At 44.2% G+C, this 18,176-nt stretch overlaps 1 long non-coding RNA gene across 1 annotated transcript in view; it reads left to right on the top strand.

Moving 5' to 3' along the window:
* Positions 1-595: 595 nt before the first annotated feature.
* The window catches only part of LOC111874597, a 60,266-nt gene continuing 42,685 nt past the window's right edge, over positions 596-18,176 (top strand). The window contains exon 1 of the long non-coding RNA XR_002844591.2: positions 596-790. This is a non-coding gene — a long non-coding RNA (uncharacterized LOC111874597). The remainder of the gene's footprint in view (positions 791-18,176) is intronic.

Genomic DNA, 18,176 nt, shown 5'->3' on the forward strand with positions numbered 1-18,176 from the left:
CGCCCCGGCCGCTTTACCCCCGGGGAAAAAGCCATTGGTACCCGCTGGATATGACGCTGGGTGGACCATATAGTCAGTCTGGACAACGTGGAGAAGAGAAAATTCTGGGACTTGAACTCCGTCCCCTCGGTCTTCCAGCCCGTAGCCAGTCGCTATATGTGGTTGACTGGATTTCACATCTTTCTTTGCAATTTTGAAGTTATAGATAAAGGGATGCGTCGGGTTGGGACGAACATGAGCAATGAAGAGGCAAGAATCTGGAAGGAGGCTGGTTTCTAACCCGCCTGTCGAATATTGAGACTCGGTAAAACGGCCGGTTTCGAACTCGGACGCCCCAGAGCTTTACCTCTCGGCGCTAGTTTGGCTGTAAATGAATGGATCTCCAGGATGTTAAATAGATTGATTCAGAGCTTATCCGATGGTTTAATACGGTGAGGATCAGACAAAGTATTAGTGGGGAAATGCGACAGTTTGGAAGGCGCCGATGAATGGATCACTGGCGGGCGGTAGAGGGGGACAGCATGTTGGTGGAGGGGGCGGGGAATGGCTCTGGATCTAGGAGCAGCTGAGGCAAGCAGCCAGTCGCTGTCAGAACGCGGTGTGTATTTACGCAGCTGCAGGGGCCCGGGAAAAGAGACCTGCAGAAAACACGTTGTGATGCTGTTATGTGGGCTCATGTGATGATAATATTATGTGACCTAGTCAGTGTGTGTGCGTGTGAGTGAGTGTTTTGGATCCAACATTCTTCTTCCCCGCAGTGATGACACTTGTTTACTGCTTCTGTTCGCCCGTAAGTATGTGCAGTGTAATGTATGTTTGATTCGTGGTCGATTCTTAGGTTATTTATCTGTTGCGCTGGGACAAGTTTTCTCCAAGTACTTCCGTTTCCCCTACCAATTCTTATTCCATCGACTGCTCCACACTTATCATCGTCTATCATTCGGAGCTGGTAGAATAGGACCGGCGTACCAAGTTGACTCAGTCTCACCCCACCCAGATAAATTATAAAAAAAGTTATTTAGCGACGTTGTTTCAGCTGCTGATATTGTGTAACGACGAATTTGATGGCATGATCAGGACTAATGAAGGGCTAAAGATTTGGAAGGGAGCGGTCCTGCTGTGTTTTACCGGAGTTAGCCAGGAGGTAAAATGAGGAGCTTCACGCAGAACAACTGTGCCAGGATGCTGGGTCTACTGGGTGACCTGGCCGGTATTTCGATTGACTGCGTCTCCAGTACTCACGAGGAGAATTGCTATTCTCTGGACCAGTTTACAGCTGGCTGAAGGTGTCTGTTTTGATAGTCTCATTTCCCACCGCCCTGTATATGTCATAAGCAGGCTGAAGAGAAGAAGGCTGCAGAGGGGTGGGGTGTGCAGCGGAGGCAAGGATTGCATGCGCGATTCTAATGGGGCTTCTCGTGAAACAGAGCAAACTTGGAAAACTGTCCACGTAATCAAGTTTATATGATGAGCCTTTCGAGAAATTTATTAACAGTTTGTTAGATCTGAGGTTCCCAGACCATTGGCTGTGAAGAGCCCGGTCTGTGGGAGTTGTAACGCCGTGAAATATGTAGATATTTTCGGAGTAACATATTGAACCTATCATCAGGGTGGAAGAGTAAGCAAGGCAAGAAACCAGCAGAATCAGGCGTCAAGCTCAGTTTGCAGGCGTTTTCTTTGTTGTTAGTGGGGTGGGACTAAGTCCCTTGTACTGCGGCCACTTCTGGCCTATTGTACCAGCCCCAGATGATAGGCGAGGGTGATCGTGGAGCAATTGGAGGAATGAAGATTGGCAGGGGAAACCGAAGTACTCGGAGAAAACCTGCCCCAGCGCCACTTTGTCCGCCACAAATCCCACTTGACCAAACCCGGGATTGAACCCGGGCCGCAGCGGTGGAAAACCAGCGACTAACCGCTTGAGCTATGGCGCGGCCTTGCAGGCGTTACATGAGCTGCTTGAAGTAAATGTTGTAATGATACGTACCAAAATAAAATTAAAGCCACCTGTGAAATTCCATATTTAACAAGAACTAGCCCCCTCGCATTGCAGATGCGTCCATGTACACGACTCCAAGGTCCAATTGAAAATAGACATACGTGTATGCTTTTTCCAAATACATTCCATACTATTTTGCGTGTTCCTCGTGTTCCTTTGGGCTTATTTGCAGATACGCAAGAATTTGTTTACACAACTTCTGAATGGAGGAATACTGTGTTCTCACTTTAGTTACTTGTTCATTCTGGTATCGAAAATTATTATCACGTGTTTGTATGACTATAGAGGGAATTTGGAGGGGTGAATACATTTACTGAGCACTTACAGGTCGTAACTACAAATAACTAAAATATTGTCCTTATTTCTACACTTCTCAGTTCACTAGAATACACAGTCTACTGTTATTAGTCTGTTATTAGACGTTTCCTGGTAACAGCTCCAACAATGACCATTCCTCTGCCTCCGGGATCAACTCCTCTCTTCACAGATTCCCGTACAGAACTGACTAAGTCCAAGTCACATTGCAGCTGACGGTCAGTCTGTCAGTCAGTAAATCTTGGTGTCGAGCCCCATATAGGGCTCATGACCAGATATTTATTACTCTTTGGCATTTACGGTCTTGTTTTTGTGGGGCGCCCTCTCTGACGAGAGGACGGGTCTGCCTTTTATTACTCTTTGGCATTTACGGTCTTGTTTTTGTGGGGCGCCCTCTCTGACGAGAGGACGGGTCTGCCTTTTGTATGCAGGTATGCTGCTGGCCCTTGCCAGTGCAGTCATTCTCGGGTCTGAGTCCGTTGGGACTCGCGACAATATTTTACTGTCTCAGATTTGAGACTTCCCTTTTCGTCGCCTCCTACGACTCGCAGGGTCACGGTGGAGGTATTCGATCTCGCCTCCACACGGGGGAACTGACTAAGCTTCAGACCTCCGGGTTATAAAATCTCTGCACGGACCACATGGAAAACATAGTTATTAATTTTTTTCTGCGTGTATGTTGCGGTAGTTAAGCTATTTACAGAGTCACCGCTTAACAACGGGTCTAGACGCCACAATATTAAAATATGAAGACTGCTCTCCTCTGAATTATGAATTTACCCTGAAGAAGGAGGTAGTTGGTTTCTTCGAAACGTCAGTAGCCATCTAGCGACTCATATGCTGTTATATATCCCTAGATGACAGTCTCCATATTCACAACTGTGAGAAGATAAGATCTAGGGGGGTCGAAGTGTACGTAGGCACACTAACAAAATGTTTGTTGTATTGTACAGAAGTGTTTACAATAAATCGTTTTTGAGTAAATGGAATTCGTGACTGTCACAGTGGAAACTGCGAAGAGAACGATATTCTAGGTTGTAGCGCCATGTAGTTTGGTAGAAATCCAGCAACGTTTCGGAGTAGAGTATCGCGTCCATGCTCAGGGTGGAAGAGAAAGCCAAGCAGGCAGGCAGCAAGACGAGTAGTCTGATTGCTGTATGGGATTCTGTGGTCTGATAAGTGCCAAATAAAATTCTAGGCCTGAAAATGGATGCCCCATAATTTTCACAAAACTTGACATGTGTAGACACTTTACACTGTTATCCAACAAGTGAAGTCTGACGATGTGGAGCCGTCAGTACCTAGCTGGACGCCTCAAAATATTTGTGCGTCATTCATTCATTCATTCATTCATTCATCAATGGCTCTACATCGCTTCGTCGGACCCTGGTCGCTTTATCACTTTTCGTAATCCCATACACAGGCGATAGGAATCCTTGGACTGGGGATCAGCCCGTCGCAAGGTCTCTACATACTCACAGGGCAACACAAACAGAATAAACGCACACAGACAACCATACCTCGAGTGGGATTCGAACACACGACCCAAGTGTTCGAGCGTACGAAGACAGTTCATGCCCAGATCGGAATGTTGGGGGGGGGGGCAGTTCTGAGTATAGTCGTAATTTGGTTGTGTCGATTTCAGATGTTTTTGTCTGCAGCCACCTTTATACTGTGTGTGTGTGTGTGGGGGGGGGCTTCTGTGTATCGTATTTGGTAGCCGAAATGTCACATGTGGTGGGTTCGAATCCCACTCGAGGCATGGATATCTGTCTGCGTTTTTTCTGCATTTGTGCTGTCTTCCGTGTAGGGCAGCGGCCTTGGGACGGGCTGATCCCCCGTCCAAGGAGTTATACCATGTCTGTATAGGATTAGGAAACCGGAAAAGCGACCAGGCGCCAACAAAGGGCCATTGATGAGTGTATGATATCGGAAAGTAAGCGAATGAACAAACAGGCTTGCGGCAAAATGCTTTCGAATTGTGTGTTGACATGGAACACGCGAAAATCTGTTTTCTTGATGGCTTTGAGACATGTCCTTCGGCGATGTCTTCAGTAAGTGAAGGAAAATTGTAAAGGAGTACAGTTTACGCTTAGGTTATGTTACGTGGTGGGGGCAGCTGATAAGTGGGTCCCTGGTTAAGTCGTTCTGTTTCAGTGAGTCGCCAACAGCACTAATAATCTGTTATAAACTGTCGTCTTGCTAAAAGGCCTTCAGTAATGCCGTGAGTGCAGAGAAAACGGAAATTGCGAGCAAATTAACTTTCAGGTCAGTATCATCTGTCATCTGATGTCGAGATTTTGAGTTTCTCGCGGCTGACACTATGAAGAATAGTGATATGACACCGTGTAGTGACGTTTCGAAGGAAGTTATTGCCTCCATCTGCAGGATCAAAAGGTATCAAGCCGAATATTCAGCTTCATTGTACTTGCTGCTGAATCATCAGCCATGAAAACCCGAGGGGGGGGGATGTGATCTTCTGAAATTTCTGTAAATGTTTACTAGACTAGACGTCGTCAAGTTCTAGATGAGAGTATCCTGCTGTTCTTTTATATTTCTGTTTCCATTCAGGAAATGCATCTATCCTTAATGTTTATGTAAATGTAAAGCACGACGCAATGAAGGCGTATACGGGAGTGGATGTATAGATCCACGTATTCTTGACACCGGCACTAATGGGGGATTAGTGGTCGGTCTCACGCCCCGGCCGCTGTACCCCCGGTACCCCCAGAACCAGCCTGTAGCCAATAGCTGCACCGACTGCTCTGTTTATGTAAACCTATACACTGTAACCTTTTACCTCATGTCGGTGTGGGGGGCAGCGGAGAGTCTTGCTTGAGAACAGAGTAACAACTAAAGTAATGAAATTAACGTGAAATTCGTGTGAAATGTCATTAACTCAAAAGGGAAGAGACGGGAGGGACAGATTGGTAGGATACCCGGGCCCGAAACTGAGGATGACATTAGAAGAATCGGCTGGACGCAGTGTGAAGTGGATTGAACTGGCTTTTGGTAGAGTCCACTGGCAGAATTTTAAGGACTGGGCCATGAAATTACGGTCTCCAAAGTACCAGAGAACTCCTGACGTGCTGAATAACTGTGAAATGTTCAGGCAAATTGTGCGCCATCCCTGTAACGTGCCACGGAGGGCCATAGTGTTGTGAGACGGCGAGGCTCCCACATTTTCTAGACAATCGGATCACAGATGGCGGTGAATTTGTCAGCCTTACGCTCCGGACGGCCGCCCTTTAACAGCAGGAAGATTCCTGGGACTCATTTCTGTTAGAGGCAGACTCGATCCCAAGGCTGTAATGCGCCTAGAAGGATTAGTTCATTAGGATAAAACCAATCACCTCATCGGGAATCGAACCCGCGACCTTCCGACTTGTAGAACAGGGCCTCAACAAACTACGCTATGCATTTAGTTCTGCCATATTCTTCCATTTCGATATCTCGCAACGCTTGTTCTTGGTAAGTGGTACCAAGCAGGCCGGCTTAATTGTAACTCTCTAGACTCGTATTGGAAAGGTTTTCAGTTCTGTTCTCGGTGGAGACACCGAATATCCTTACTTGGTTTTCTGGTTTCATTCAGGCCACCCAAGCAAATATCGGGTAGTACATCGAATAGGCCACGACCGCTTCCTTATAATACTGTCACGTGTTGGGTGTGTCACGCAACAAATAACTTCACGCCGTATTGAATATAGCGAATTTATTCCACATTCGCTCGTACACTTATACAATTCACAATTACACAACTACTGCCATCTGCAGTATCACAATTACATCCACTGCTCTCGGCGACTGCTAGACTTCTGCTGCACTCGGCGACTTCACGATCCGCACTGTGTCACTCCTGATCACACACTCTCCTCACATACTCGTACTGCTCAGCCGGCTTTTTATACTGTTCCCTGTTGCCTCGTGTTACCAGCGGTGTCTATTTGTTACGTCACAGTGGGAAGTGCTGTTACGTCACCGCGGGGGAAGGGGACGGAGTGTTGATTGGCCTGTTACCGTAGCAGCGGCAGTTGCTCCGATGCTGTTACGTCACCGCTGGAGGGGGTGTCCTGTATAGCGCAAATACGTCACAATACTTTCCAGTTCACACTTATAGGAGATACTTAAAAAAGGGAAAAATGGATACAAATTATACATATCCTTCGTTCTTTAATTATGAAATACGTAACATTTTGGACTCAATTCACAAATAAGTTCAAAAGTTATTGCGCTTTAAATTGTCACTAAATTTGTGCGCGATTTTGTGGAAGTTCGTCACCTCGTACATTATAGTAGAGGGAAAACATGTAAAAATGGTACAATGAGTTTCAAAAAATTTACACTTATAGGTTCAGCCTTTAGGAATATTGTTGCAAAGTTTAATTTATGTACGCTGCACCGTTTAGGAGAAATTAATAATGTCACGTGTTCGGGGTTCCGTGATAAATAATTGCTGCGTTGCGGCTTTAGACGAAGTAATTTTATTGGACAACTCGTTCACGATTATAATTACAGTCACTACAGTCACTCTGACATAACTTCTTCCAGGCGATACGACCTGCCTAGTCCGTCGTCTCTGATCTGACCTCACTTCTCTGACCTATGGCCCCACTTCTATGATCTGATCTGATCTGATCTGATCTGATTTTCCCCCACTTCTCTCTGGGGTTTTCTGATCTAATCTTCGCCCTGGTCTGATCTTCTGTCGTCATATCTGGCATAATCTCCCTGAGGTAGATACTTGGCGTACCGAATAGCAGACACCTTGTCAAATAATTCAGTTTCCTTGCTGTCATGCCAACGACTCTCTCGTTGCTACGAGAATAGATGTTTACTTAGCCATTGACTTACAATGGACGCTGTTGTCATGCAACTGCCTCAAACACTTCGTTACCTAGGAATCGCTAGCTTCTGACAAGCAACGGACGCTGGTTGTCACTGACTGTCTTGACAATGCGTTACATAAGAAGCGACGCTTCTCTATGCAGTGGGTTCACCTGTCACAATAATCACGTCGCTTCTGACTTTATTTAAGACATGCAAATTGCAGATATTCGTCAAATTGGAATTCTGCTACTTTTGTCTAAGATTGTATCCCCTATACATCCTTACGTGACCCACAGAAATTGGCAAACCATGTGATACAAATTGCCTTTTCACTTAAACGTGAGCGTAGACGAACCAGACTACAAATGCGCACGCGTTTTCAGATTGCGAAAACTTCGAAATGTTCAAATGCGAGATCTTGTTCACATTCCTAGCATCGCAGCTTAGAGGCGGGATAGGGATGTAATATGAAATTCCTTAAAGCAGTTCATGGCTTGTGTTGCATCTGTTCTCTTTTTGTGGCATTTGGTTCTTTGTGGTGCTGCTACGCTGTATACATGTCAGCAGATGTTTTTCATGTGCTTAGTTTTTATTTTTATTTCTAACAGACAAGATTTATGAGACACGGCGTAAAATACTTTGCTTTCTATTCCGTTTAAACATTACTGTAAATGATCGCGGCATCGCCATATTTGAACTTTAAAATTTAAGTACACAGATTTAAACTAACTGACTTCATGGAGCTGAGTCGTTCTTGAGAAGCCGTGAGTTGTGCAGCTACTCTGGAACTTCCCAGCATTTTAAGAAACTCGAAGGTTCATTACCGTGTTCACAAGAGCCCTCCACTGGTCCGTATCCTGAGCCAGATCAATCCAGTCCGTACAACCCAAACCTAACTCTCTAAGATCCATTACATTATTATCCACCCGCCTACATTTTGGTCTTCCTATTGGTCTCTTTCCTTCTGGTTTTCCCACCAATATCCTATATGCATTCATTTTCTCCCCTATTCGTGCTACATGCCCTGTTCATCTCATACTCCTTCATTTGATCATTATAATTCTACTTGGCGAAGAGTACAAGTCATGAAGCTTCTCATTATGCAGTTTTCTCCAAATTTCTCTCACTTAATCTCCTCCAGCTTGAGGGTTGGGCGTGGGGCTAACAACTCCTTGCCCTAAAAAGTAAGCTTGTATCATGTATATTTGTGTGTGTGTGACTATAGATTAGATTTATTGACCACTTACATGTCGTAACTACAAATAACTATATGACACTGTCGCTGATTTCCTCGCTTTACAAATCACTACAGCGCGCGCTGTCTTTTCCAGCCTGCAATGAATTCACTATATTTTTCATGATAACGGCTCCTAACAATGGCTGTTCATTTGCTTCCGTGCTCAAGCCCCGTACAGAACGGATTCGTCAGGTACACACAGTGTTTCGTAAAATTACAGAAATGTAATAAGAGTTTGCAGCCTTTGCCATTGTTGTGCCCTGATAGGGGTCAGTGACTGTACTCACCCCCTATCGGACGTCCATGGATATCTTTTAACCTGTGCGGTGGAAAACATTCTTGCATAAGAGGGCCCACAAAAACTCGAGTTCTCAAAACAACAACAAAAAGTAATATATAATAAAACAAACCACTAGTACATCAAACAACCTATCAACGCATACACAACTTTCGACTATGCCCCGGTTTTACACTTCCTACAATTTAATTACCCATAATATACTAACCATAAATGACACAAACCAACACTTTGTATTTCTTTCTCATAACACAATTGAACCAGAATTTCTAACAAGCAATCAGTGACCCGACCACGGACAAGTACTCCCTCGCGCTGAACATGATGCACGTGAAGAACACTGGCGCCATCCCAAGGTTTTCTACAGGCACACTTTGCTCTAGTCCGTCCGTTTCTCGCAACTGCTAGAAACAGAGTGTCTGAAACGGCCTGTTTTCTCTGTTCCAAAATTCAACTTTTTACCAAGTCGCGAAGGCTGCTCCCGCGAAATCCCTTAGGTCGGCAACTTGCTGGACATTCCTTGTCGCGCGAAGCGAAATCTGACCGGGTCTTTCCACTGATGCGAAGAGTCAGCCACGGCTCTGTCTCCTCGCCTTCCGGCCAGCCGTCCGGCGTTNTCTGACCGGGTCTTTCCACTGACGCGTAAACAGTCTTTTCTAAAACAATTCGATTGACTGCCAAGGAATGCGAAGAGTCAGCCACGGCTCTGTCTCCTCGCCTTCCGGCCAGCCGTCCGGCGTTTTAACCTAAGCATCCAATCTTACAAAAATTATACTTAATAACTAAGAAAATGGGTACAACACCATGGTCCACAAGTTCATAAACATTCATTGGTGTGTCCGATTTGAAGTAGCATTCAAGCGAACATTTCATAAACAGAAATTTAGTTGCAAGCTCCGAAACTATGAAGCTGCCAACAGTACGTAAGGGGACACTGAACTGTGTTGTGTTTCCTAAAACTAATAATGTACAAGGAGGTGATCATGGTTTATCCACTCATTGGATTGGTGTTGGGAGCCCGTAAAACAAGGATCATGGCAAGAGGGCAACTGTTCGTGACTCACTGGTCACGTTTGTTCCGCCTGAGTCACGATGTTAACAGACAGGGACTAGCAAAGGGCCTGTCGTGCGAGGAAATTGTTCATCGCCGGATTTCATTTGGGTACATTAGTGTTGCAGTGTTGCAGTGTGTTCAGGAGAACAACGATTTTATTTTGAGCTTTAGGGCGAGGGCAAACAAAGGAAATTTGCAACCGCAACGCAACCGCAATTTCCGAGAATTGTTATCAGCCTGAGTTGAACACATGAAAACTGAATGGAGCAGCGCAAATTGAGGGAACTATGTTACCGTTTCCTCAATTTGTGCTGCTCCATTCCGTAATCAGGTGTTCAACTCAGGCTGAAAACAAGTGTCGGAAATTGCGGTTGCGTTGCGGTTGCCAGTTTCCTTGGTGTGCCCTCGCTTATACGCATGCTGTCCGGCGTGTATATATGTAGGCCCTCTGTGTGAATGCGTGCTAGTGTATATGTACGTAGAATAAACCCTCCCTAATCCGTTACACTTAATCCGGATAGAAATATGGAAAATTCTGTTCAAGTTGTGTACATACTTTACAAAGACACGTGGGATTTAGGACCAAGAGGATTTTCAGACTGAGTTGAGGGCAGTTGGAGAGACTGAAATCACGCAAGAACGTATCTAAGATTGGTTTCAGCTGGATGAGGGAGACCCTGCATTTCAGCTTCTGACAGAGGAAGAAATTCCTGCAGTGATATTCTTTTTTATTTATTTTCATCAGCACTACCTCTATTATTAAATCTTCCATTTATTTGTTTTCTGAGGGTTATTTTTTGCTTTTTAGGGCTAGCTTTTGCTTAATTAATCCGGATTATTGCTTAATGCGGATGCCCTCCCACTAGTTTACTGTGTTTATATATTTAAGTTTGTGCTTGTAGGGCTTATGCAGGTGTGTATGTACGTGCCTCTCTCATGCTGACGTACAGTACGGAGAAGGACAGCAGGCTCTGTCACACTAATGCAATCCCAAGAAGCCGACTGACTCTATGAGGTAGGCTCATTCATGAGGCGCTATCAGACATTCAGCAGGATAGGAAATTCCTCATCATTTATGGAACCCGAAGCTTCATCCCCGTGTTTGCGTGTTTTATTAGAAAGAAGATAACGCAAATTTCAGAAATAAAATGGCGTGGTAAGAAAATAACGTGATCACAAAAAAAGAAAAGAAAAGAATACCTTCATACCTACCTTGGTGAAACAATAAAGGAATATTTTGTCCCTAAAGAACAGAACAACTGTTCCAAGTTTACTGCAGATCCAGTACCGATTTTAACTGTATTTAAATAACAAGACGTTCTGGGAAAAACCAATTGCCTACTTTCCATTGAGACTACATGGTCCGCATACAAGACGACGTATCCAACAATTCTTCTATCGTTGACTGTATTTTTTGCAGCGGGAACATGTTAGTCGAGCCGTTGCGTAGCAACGATAGAATAGATACATATAGAGATATGCAGACTGATGGAAGGAGGAATTTATGAAGTACGGCGTCGAGATGGGCTCAGGTGCCATGATATACATACCGAGTTTCATACAGATTGTGTCAGGCTCTCAAAAGTTGATGGGGGGATAGACAGACGTACAGACAGAAAGGTTATCTCCTTTTCCAAAACAAGGAAAATTGGTTGGAAACGGGCCTTACGTGAGGCCAGCCGGTCTGCTCAGACAGACATTGCAGTTGATGTACGCAACAGGCATGAATGTTGTGCTGCCTGAGCTTACGGAGCGATCTCTGTTCAGAGGAAACTGGACACCAATACGCGCGACGCTTCGAGTTTCCAGGGAAGGATGATGAGACGTGCTTGTTTTATTGGTGCCCCGCGCCATACTTGTCCCAATATTTGCTAATGCAATCGAGCGAGTTGGTGCCACGCCGGGGCTTGATCTATTTCAAAGTGACACACTCCCCTCGTGCAGCAGCTGTACCACAGAAAGAATTGCAACTGGCTCTGCAGGAGTTGAGCATCACAGCGTGGACCCGATGATCGAAAACTTCCGAGATTATGTGCTTTCATAAAGTAGGTGGAGAGGTGACACATGTTGAGACGTTGAGGCTCCCACATCTTCTGTGCGATATCTTACGGATGGCAGTGAGCTTGTCAGCCTTACACGCCGGCCGCTCGTTACCCCCAGGATGATTCCTGGTACTCATTTCTGTTAGGGGCTGAGTCGACCCCAGGGCCATAGTGCGGCTGGAAGAATTAGGTCAATGGAAAAATCCAACGACGTAATCGGGAATTGCGAATTGCAACATAGTGCCTCACCCAACCACGCTACAGTTTTGTTAAACTTGTACAGATTCAAACTGCCTTCAGACTGTGAAGCTTTCCGCTGCTACCCGGCAAATAATCGTGTCATTCCCTTCTTAACTTTGGCGCTTCTGATCAAGTGAGATGCCAATCCTTCGTAGCGAGTGTCCCCTGCATGTGAACTGAGATAGGAAGACAGACAAAATTGTGATATTCTGCCTAATTATCGACCGCAAATAACATGACCGCTGTCTCGACCTGGTGAGTGTCATTGGAGCAGAACCATTCCAGGCAGAATGGTCATGTGTTCACAGACAGAAATCAGTTCCTCCAGGGCTAGTGAAAGACTCGCGCTCACTCGTTTCTAAGCCTAACCGAAATTTTTCTCTGCAGTACTGCATGTATATCAGAGTCAATTCGTATCTCACAGGAAACACATTACGCCTCTCCTACAAAGCCCAACAGGTTAATGCTGTTTAGAGAAGAAAGTCGCTGTTTGTTGTGAAGACCATAAGGAACACAAACTGTGGGCTTAATGCAGAGTTCTACTATGTTAAAGCAGGTGGTTAATATAGTAGTTACCACCGGACTTTAAAAAGCTAACAGGTGTAGAGCTGCGATTTTGGCACGGAATTTGAATTTGTTAAGGCGACCTTTGTTTCAGATGTGTCCTTTATCAAGTTCTGTACCCATAAAAATAGGAAATTTGTTTTCGTCCCTTAAAATGGTGTCAGTTACTACGTGTCAGGAACGTTTCACGTGGTGACTGGACGACCGAGACGAGTCAGGGTAGCTCAGTCGATGTAGCGACCGGCTGCGTGTTGGTCATCCAGGGTTCGATTCCCGATAGAGGCAGATTTTTCTTTTATCCACAGCGCCCAAAGCGGTTCTGGTGCCAACTCAGCCTCCCATCCAATGGGTACCGGAGGTAAAGCGGCCAGGGAATGAAGCTGACCAGTCAACTCCATCTAGTGCCAAGGTCAAGAATGGTGGGAGGTACTTCCACTCCCCCCTACGCCTTCTTGGCATAGTGCGTAATTAGTTAATCACCGGGACAACTTTACTTTCTTTAACTGGGCAAGCGTGTGTAGTTCCAGTAACTAACTCCAGAGGGCAGTGTTTTCTTTGATCAATTCTCAGTTATTCAGCTGATCACAATACTGGCTGTTATTATGGAAACCTGTCCACGGCCAGCTCAGTCCAGTTTGCAGCTTAATACGTACGTAAGTCAATAAGTAAGTTACAACTGGATATAGAACTTAAACAAATAATAGCACTGATTTGAAAAATGCTTTTATTTCTCAACATAATCTCCCTGTACACTGAGGCACTTTTCCCATCGTTTCACAAGCCCCTGAAAACCAGTGGCATAAAATTCTTTGGGCTGCTGTCGGAACCAGGCGGTGACTTCCCTTTCTACAGCTTCATCGTCGGGAAAATGTTCAGCCGAAAGATGATGTTTAAGACGGCCGAAGGAATAGAAGTCGCTTGGAGCAAGACTCATCACCTGTGACAATTTGGGCTAGCATATCGTGTCCTTCATCGTGGTAGCGATTGAGATGCTGTAATGCCAGACTCATTGTTGGCATTTTGTGTTGTGGGGTCAGCATGAGCGGCACCCATCGTGCACAGACTTTGTGAATCACCGCCTGGTTCCGACAACAGCCCAAAGAATTTTATGCTGCTGGTTTAAGGGGCTTCTAAAACAATGGGACAAGTGCCTCAGTGCACAGGGAATTTATGTTGAGAAATAAAAGCATTTTTCAAATCAGTACTCTTATTTGTTTAAGTTCTATATCCATTTGTAACTTACTTATTGACTTACCTACGTATCTCTGACACCATTTGCAAGCACGTCTGAGAGGTGCCCTGTTTTTGAGGGTTTTCAACAATCCTTTGTATTCGTTTATTTTCCTCGTGAATATTACAATGTCCGTCGTTCCCCATCCATGATGACTTAATCAGCCTAAGAGTGTTAGGTATAGCCAACAATAGGCATGTTTATGCGGCCTCTTCCACTTCTGTGCACAGATGTGGCCACTCGCAAGATTTCATTCAGGGTTTTGCAATGTACATGTCTGCGTAGACGGCGTGAGTTGGAAACACAACATGACTCTCAAGTCCAATATCATTTCAGAGGGAATAAGTTCTTTTTTAATTGCTAGTGGGGTGGGACTAAGTCCCTTGTACTGCGGCCACTTCTGGCCTATTGTACCAGCCCCAGATGATAGGTTAGGGTGATTGTGGAGCAATTGGTGGAATGAAGATTGGCAGGGGAAACCGAAGTACCCGGAGAAAACCTGCCCAAGCGCCACTTTGTCCGCCACAAATCCCACTTGACCAGACCCGGGATCGAACCCGGGCCGCAGCGGTGGGAAGCCAGCGACTAACCGCTTGAGCTATGGCGCGGCCGAAAAATAAGTTATTCAGCTTCTCAGTATGTGCTTCTGCACAGTTCCTTTATCCTTAGCTTAAGACATTCTCCTCAGCGCTGCTCCAGTAACCACTCTCTTAGAATGTAGGGCACGTCTTTGTAAGACAAATATAAAATTATGATTTTGCATAATTCGTTCTTAGTTTGTGCTGTTACGCAGGGCGAGGGAAGATAAAGTGAATAGATTGTGCAGTCATGGAGGTTAAGGGAGTGCAGCTTATGTTGGCTGTTTCCTATATTAAATTTAAGAATCCTGTTGCACTCTACACTTCTATGTATATGTGTATATATAATATAAATACCGTCGTAAATGCAACAATTGTAGTTCTTTGTCTTTCTTCTTTTACACTACATGTTTCGGCCGTAACTGGTCATCATCAGGTGTATTTCACTTACGTAGCTGTCACGCTGCATGTAATTTAGAATTTAACAACACCAGCTTTCTCAATTGTCATTGCTACGTTTCAATCGGTCCCGATATACGAGAATCCCCTTGCTGATGTTGTCAGTTATGTATCTCTGTTAATAAACACTCGTCGATTTGATTTAAATTTAAAATTTAAACTTTTTAACATTTAAATCACAGGGATACCTGCTCTATGCCTACATGTGCTGCAGCGGCTACCTCTTGCTTTCAGCACCGTTCACGTATTATCTGTAATACACAAATATTCGTAATACTATGTTATATTCTTACGTTATTCCTATATGTTTTATACTGTTATCTAGAAGTAAACACCGAGAAAACTAAGTATATATTACTGCCTCGTCACCAAAATGCAGGGCAAAATCATGACATTAAGATGGGACACAGATGTTTTGAAAATGTTCCACAGTTCAGATATTTGGGAACAACGATAACTGATCAAAACCTGATTCAGGAGGAAATTAAGAGGAGATTGAACTCTGGTAATGCTTGCTACCATTCAGTCCAGAACCTTTTGTCTTCTCGTCTGCTGCCCAAAAAACATAAAAATTAGAATACACAAGACTATAATTTTGCCCGTGGTTCTGTATGGGTGTGAAACTTTGTCTCTGACATCTTGAGGAAATGTACAGATGGTGACGGACTACATGTAAACTACAGCGCTAGTAAAAACAGTTTTTAGTTTGTTACAGTTGAGTTGGATTCGACATAAAATTAAATATTAGACTTTAGATTTTAAATTAAAACTTTGAAAAGAAAATTCTGAAACAATGTAGATAGAAGACTCCTATGGAATGTGAAGAATACTGGATGCACTGAAGAAGGCCTGGCGGTGGTAGGACCTTCCGCTTAATCTGCCGCCTTTTGGGTGGATCGCTTCTGGTAGCCATTGTAACTGCTATTGTTTGTGTAGTGCCGGGGTCTGTGACAAATGCTGTTTATGATTAATACATTATTGTTATAATGGACCGCCTCTGTTGTCTAGTGGTCAGAGTTCCTGGCAGCAGAACCAGAAGTTCTGGGTTCGATTCCCGGCGCTACCAGATTTTCTGAGAAATAGTGGGTCTAGAACGGGGTTCACTCAGCCTCGTGAGGATAATTGATGAGATTTTTCAAGGAAGTAGCGGCTCCGGTCTAGAGAACCGAGATTAACGGCCATGGGGATCCGTTGCGCTTACCACGCGACACCCTCTATCCGCTAAATTTGACACTAACTTCGCCGGCAAGCGGCGGTCGCTCGGTCGGCATAGTTCGCTTGCGGACTGCAGGCTACGGAGTTTATTTTATTGTTATGACATATTTGTGTAAGTAAATAAGACGTATTAACAGTGAACACCGATGAAAACGCAGACAGTTGGATTAGTAGAAACTACAGCTCAGAGACACAAGCAGCTTTTTGCTACATTGCACATTTCGAGATGTCCATGTGCGGGATCGGTCGCCCTGGAGACCTACTCCACTAGGAACAGCTCTGAGCCTACGTGGAAACTAACTGAAAGAGTCTCAGGTTCTTGCACCGCCATTCCCACGTTGCTCAGTGTGCGTGAGTACGAGAGTGTGGTCTGTAAACATGCTACGTAAGGTATACACGTTACATTTGCAAGTGGTTCGCATTGTAGCCGTGAATCCATTGCATAGGTAACGGCTTGTTGATACACGTATCCGTGACGACCAGTTCACAACAACGGAGGAACCGTTTTCATGACAACGGAGAAATTAACTATTCGATTCGGTGTCCCCTATTCGGTACTTCACATAGAAATGATTGAAGCCAAGGCCTTTAGAACATTTATTAGAATCTACTCCCTGTTCAAAAAGTGAGCGTTTAAACGCAAACATTAATCTAACCCTCTATAAGGCATAGATCGGATCAATAATTACTTAACCCTTGTTCCGCCTGGGAATTAGCGGCAGACACCTACCTTCTAAAATTTCAGCGCATGCAAAACAAGGTTTCGCGCACCACTGGGCGCATCGGTCGGCGACTTGCACACAGCTTTCAACTCTCTGTATATATAAGACTATATAACAAAATTTGCAGGCGACAAGCAGAAATCATACAAAATCATGAGAATGAACATGTTTGCGGTCTAAGACTAGGTGAAGCCAGACACAGAATATATAAAGGGCTTAAGCTTGACAGTCAAGCTTATGACCGTTCAAATGACTAAGTTGCCGTTGTAGCATAAAATATGTAAGTTAGGCATGATCTGCTCCGTAAAGCCTGTACTGAGAGAGGACTTGTGTGTAGTGCAAAAGGAAAATTTTCAATAACACGCCATATGTGCGAAATATACCCTTGAAGAAAGACCAAGCGTATTCATAAGAGACAAAGACATCTTCTCGTCAGAGAGGATGTTACATAAGGACTATTATCGGAAGAGTTCCGCTGGGCCTCAAGGGGCCTGACGCCAAGACGAACTGATTGGCAGTAAACCACCAGTCGTAAAGTAACTCTGACGAGTCATAGGAGGCGACGAAATTTACAATTTACATATGAACGACGTACACATCGAGACACATAATCCAGTATTTCAGACAGTGCATGAACTTTGCGATAGATAGCACTAGATACGGTACTTAGAAAGATATATAAGCAGGAACAACTATACTATGTTTAGTATATAGGAAGACCGCATTGGTAACACATACACGTGAGAAATACGACAAGCAAAAACGTAAGTACACAGAATTGTANACCAGTCGTAAAGTAACTCTGACGAGTCATAGGAGGCGACGAAATTTACAATTTACATATGAACGACGTACACATCGAGACACATAATCCAGTATTTCAGACAGTGCATGAACTTTGCGATAGATAGCACTAGATACGCTACTTAGAAAGATATATAAGCAGGAACAACTATACTATGTTTAGTATATAGGAAGACCGCATTGGTAACACATACACGTGAGAAATACGACAAGCAAAAACGTAAGTACACAGAATTGTAATATTTGATATATGAAGAGAGCGTGATAAAAATTATGGTCATATTTGTATTAATCATACTAATACACATTATGCATTGCAGTACGATGGGCGTAAAAGAGCACAATGACAGAGTTCTAGTCGTGAGATGAAAATTAAACAGTGACGTACATGAGGAGCACGATAGACAAGGGAACAGTCCAGTGCTCTCCCCGAAAACAAAAGGAAAATTGCCTGATGATGGGCCATATGCTACTGAGACATGTACGAGTAGTAAATGCGAAAAGGCATATGTAAAACTAGAGACATTTTAGTAATGTGATAATCACTTTTGGTGTATAAGTTATACTTTTAGTGTCTTAATGACATTTTGTGAT

This window comes from Cryptotermes secundus, unplaced genomic scaffold, assembly GCF_002891405.2.
Source record: "Cryptotermes secundus unplaced genomic scaffold, Csec_1.0 scaffold1415, whole genome shotgun sequence".
In the NCBI taxonomy this organism is placed as follows: Eukaryota; Metazoa; Arthropoda; class Insecta; order Blattodea; family Kalotermitidae; genus Cryptotermes; species Cryptotermes secundus.